The following is a 5,148-nucleotide window of genomic DNA, read 5'->3' on the forward strand; positions in this document are numbered from 1 at the left end:
TTTTCCAAGCAAAGTATAAAGAAATTTAAAGAATAAAAAAATTCTTAATTGTTTTTCTAATTCAGGATTGCAGGGCTGAGCCCTATACTAAGCATTATAAGGCAAAAGGCAGAGTGCAGACCAGATAGGTCAACAGTTCAGACTGACACATTCACACCCACAGCCAGTTTAGAATAATCATTGTGATTTACGTGCACATCTATGGGAGGAATCCATGCACAGAGGCACAAAGAACATGCAAACCCCACACAGAAAGGCCCCAGCCCACTGGTGGATGTGAATCCAGGACCTTCTTGTATTGAAGGCAGCAACTTCAAATACCACACTGCTGCCCAGGGGTTCAACAATTTATTCTAATTAGTGGACTTCATTTTCAATCGCACTTATATCATTAAAAAAAACCATGAATCTCGAGAAATGTCAGAACTCAAGGGAAAAGTCCCAAAACCAATACTAATTATTTGTAATCCTGGGCTCTGTAGAGACACTGCATTATAATCAGATATGATTCTACAGTCAGGGGTGCACATAAGTGGACCAGATAAGAAGCTGCAACGCGTGTTCGCGTACATATAAAAGGCTGTTTTTGTCCGCTGGAGTGGGATTTTCACGGCACATTCTGCACCACATCTCTGTGCGTTCATCCTTTTTTTTGAAGCCAGCTCACTTCCTGCAACCACTTTTCCAAGAATACGCGCTTGGGGTTCGCACTCCTTCTGACATTTCTTTGGAGGTGGAGGAACACCAAAGTAATTGCTTAAAGGAGCTTCTTCGACATCTTTAAGAGTTCTAAGCAAATGTCTGTCCTCCTCCAGAAAATCTTATGTACGCAAACGCGCGTTGCACTTCTTATGCAGGATTTGCTTATTTCAGCGAGACAAAGCTGCATCACGTGTTATCTACATGTACTCCGATAACATGGCTCAGCAGAAAAAGAGTCTGGGTGCTAAACTGGCCTGCATGGAGGTCAGACCTGTCACCCACTGAAGACATTTGGTGCATTATGAAATGAAAACAGAGGTTCAGCTGAAATCCTGTCTGGGAAGAATGGGAAACATTTGTAAATCTACAGAGATGGTTTCCTCAGTTCCCAATCAGAGTGTTGTTAAAAGACGTGAAAAAAGATGTCTTTGAACCAGCTTCTTCTTTTTAAGCCTTCCATCATACAAAAAGGAAACTTATTATTTTATATTTTCCACTCTCATAAAACCCACTTCCAGATGAACCGAATCAACTTTCTTGGAAATTCCTTGTACTTTATACAATCCAGTACTCTAATAATAGAGTTTAGATGATTTGCAGAGGAAAATCTACACAGAAAGCAAATGTTTTGGAATCAGGGTCACATTAAAGCACTTTAAATGCAGTGTGCATCCCTCTGTACCCATCTGCTATTGATTGAGATCATAAAGTCAGCAGGAAAGTGTTTACTGAGGTCATACATCAAGTGAGCAATGGGGTCACTTTCCCCACAGAGAATCTGAATTCTTTTTGCAATCAAAGGAGTCACCCTCTTCTGAAATGGTAAAGAAATACATTTGAAAACATTTTTAATGTGTCTTTATATACAGTTTCTGGTTTGACTTTTTTATAGTGGATTATAAGAACTGTTGATATAGCAACGCTGATGTTGTCACTTCTCTGGTTAAGTCCCAGTACAAACGCATTGGGACGTGGTTAGAGATCAGTTGTGCAGCCACGATTATGTAGATGTGTGACTGTGATCTTAATGTTTCCTGATTAGGCTGTCAACCTTGCAAGATTTTGGTGCGCATAAATGCAATAACGCATGAAAGAATTTAGCTCCTGCGCCACTTTCCGAGTGACCAAGCCCAGAAAAACAAGTGGACGTGTTCACAGTCCAGACCCTACCGCAATGTGAAAACACACTAAGACTTTGATCTCCAGAATCTGAAGACACACACACGTACACAAAACACAGTCTTCATTAACTGGCAAAAGGGACAAATCTTTAGATTTATGCTGGATATTTGGTGCCGCATTGAATCCGTTGCTCGGCAGAACAAACTTTGATCTAAAGGTCTTTTAAGATGAAAATGCCAAACTGGAGTCGGCTGTTGCCTGTGCAGAGAGGGTTCATGAGATGCAGCAACAACAATGCAGTAACAATGCCGTGCTGGTCATGATTAAGGGATTTTCTGTGCCGCTCCTCTCGTCTCTGGCCATCAGTAACCCGAGTGCAGCAGGGACTTGAGGCTGTGGCTGGATGAGAGGAGAGGAGGAGGAGTAGAGCGGAATGTTAAACATGTCCTCTAGACCCCAGAGGAGGAGGAGGGAGGGCGGCCAACATGGCAGACTGCTCGTTCTGTGCCTCTATGGCTCAGTCTCCATCCCTCTGTATCACTTTCCCTCACTTTCTTCCTCCCACTCTTATCTCTTGTTTGGAGATTTTTTGTCTTTAATTTGGAAACCGTTCATACTTGTCACCCTGTGAGTTGCTCTGAATCGCTCAAATTTTGTTTGTCACTCTTATTGTAATTCAGTCAGTGTACCAGCTGTTATTAGGCATTAGGATTTGCGTCACCAAATGAGGTAATGCTCATTCTATTCTTTCAGAATGATTGAAAGTGCAATACCATAATACCTTGCTGTTCTTTCTGAATGGGTCAGGAAAGTTACATGCCTTAATTTAACAAATCACAATTGCTTTTGCACAGTATTATATTACCAACAGGCCTCCGAGGCAAACTTTAACCCAGTGGAGATTAGACTGCAGTGATTGTTGTAACATGATTTAAAGAATGGAAATAAACGAAATCGCAGTCACAACCTGATATCACGTATGTTTGCTGTTGATGCTGAGCAATTTCAGTTCAATTCAGTTTTATTTCTATATCATCAAATCACAACAACAGTAGTTATATTGTAAGGTAAGGTAAAGACAGTGCAATAATACAGAGAAAAAACAACTATCAGACGACCCCCTATGAGCAAGTACTTGGCAACAGTGAGAGAGAAAAACTCCCTTTAAACAGGAAGAAACCTCCAGCAGACCAGGATCAGGGAGGGGCAGCGTGTCATGACAAAAGACACATTGTGGAAAAGAACAACATATTAATAACCACATAACACTTGTAGTCCTGCTATAAACTAAATGTTTACATTTAGTGGTAAAGGCATGGTTTTACATTTTGGGAACTAGTGCAAGAAAACATTTGCATATTAACAGGATTTCTGTAACGTTGTCACTCAAAGCAACCATGCCCCTAAATGTACACACCGTTGTTCCTTAATACAATTTAAGAATGTCAGCTATATCAAAACATGCATCAGAATTTCTGCAGCAATTGATCAAAGTGTGTGTTTTGTGACATAGTTGCAGATAAATGTGATTTGGCTTTAATACTTACAGACAATCACAGTCCAGGCTGAAAAAAAGTCAATTTTGCTAACAACTTTTTCAAAAGCCATTTTCAGTCAGTCATATTGGAAGTGTGGATAATAAGAAGTGCCCCTCGGTATTGCTGCTACTATCCACACATTGAGAATCAAAGATCACAGCAGACTAGCGGCAACCCGGTGGTAACAGAATTGCAAAAATCTAAAAATCTAGACCCAAAAAAATCTAAAAACTGTGTTTAAAAATAGAAAAAAAATAACGATCATGTAACTTTAAAGACACCGTGAAGGAAACCACTTTGAAGCATGGAGCCTTGTGGTTTGGTGCTGCTTCGTTACCTCAGGGCCTAGATTGTCATAGAAACGGTTAATTAAAGCTCGTATCCAGACATTTTACAGGTGAATGTCAGGGCAGCAGTCCATGACCTGAAGCTTAGGAGAATCTGGTTGATGCAAATATGCAGTGACACAAAGTACACAAGCAAATCAACAACAGAACTTTTGCAAAAAGGAAAAACAGTTGTGTTTTGGAAATGTCAGAGTCCTTACCATAGACACATTTAGATGCACTGGCTTGGAGACAGCTGTTTCATCAAGACTACTGATGGGCAGCTGCAGCTCAGGAGGTAGAGCTGGTTATCTACTAATGCAAGGTTCTGTGGTTCAATCCATGACTACTCCAGTCTGCATATCAAATAGTCCTTAAGCAAGATACTAAACCTTACAATTGCATCCACTGACATGTGAATGTGATAGTTAGGAAGCACCTAACGCCATTAATACACACAACCTACTCAAGGTAATGCCCTAATGGGGGTTGTCACTGTTGAAGCTGATCATGTACAGTTATTATCCCGTGTGTTCAGTATTGATATGCAGATTACACTGATCAGTCATAACATTATGACCATCTGCTGAATATTGTGTTGGCCCCCACTTGATGTCAAAACAGCCTTGACCTGTTGAAGTATGAATTCCATTAGATCTCTGAAGGTGTGCTGTGATACCTGGCACCAAAATGTTAGCAACAGATCCTTTAAATATTGGAAGTTGCGAGGTAGGGCCATGGTCTGTCCAGCACTTCCCACAGATGGTTGATTGGATTGAGATTTGGGAAAGTTGTGGGCCGAGTCAACACCTCAAACTCGTTGTTTTGCTCCTCAAACCATTCCTGGACCACGTTTGCTTTTTGGCAGGGAGCATTATCCTACTGGAAGAGGCCACCGCCATCAGGGAATACTGTTTCCATTAAAGGGTGTACAACAATGCTGTAACAGTTTTTAAGTAGCTGGTGCAGGACCCAAGATTTTCCATCAGAACATTGCCCGAAGCATCACACTGCCTCTGCTGGATTCCCTTCTTCCCATAGTGCATCCTGGTGCCACGTGTTCTCCAGGTAAGCAATGCTCATTCAAAAGAAGATGTGATTCATCAGATCAGGCTTCCTTCTTCCATTGCTCTGTGATCCAGTTCTAATGCGTGTTAGCACTTTCAGGTGGTCAAGGGTCAGCATGGGCACCCTGACTGGTCGTAGCTATGCAGCCCCATAACAAACCACAATACTTTGTGTATTCTGGCACCGTTTTAACAGAACCAGCATATTTTTTTGGGCAGTTTGACATACAGAAGCACGTCTGTTGGATTGGACCACACAGGCCAGTCTTCACTCCACACATCATCAGTGAGCCTTGGGCGTCCTCGACCATTACGCTGGTTATTTTCTTGGACCACTTTTGATAGATACTGACCACTGCAGAGCGGGAACAACCCACAAGAACTGCAGTTTTG

The sequence above is a fragment of the Pundamilia nyererei genome, unplaced genomic scaffold (genome assembly GCF_000239375.1).
Source record: "Pundamilia nyererei isolate P.nyererei 1_Seehausen unplaced genomic scaffold, PunNye1.0 scaffold00255, whole genome shotgun sequence".
In the NCBI taxonomy this organism is placed as follows: Eukaryota; Metazoa; Chordata; class Actinopteri; order Cichliformes; family Cichlidae; genus Pundamilia; species Pundamilia nyererei.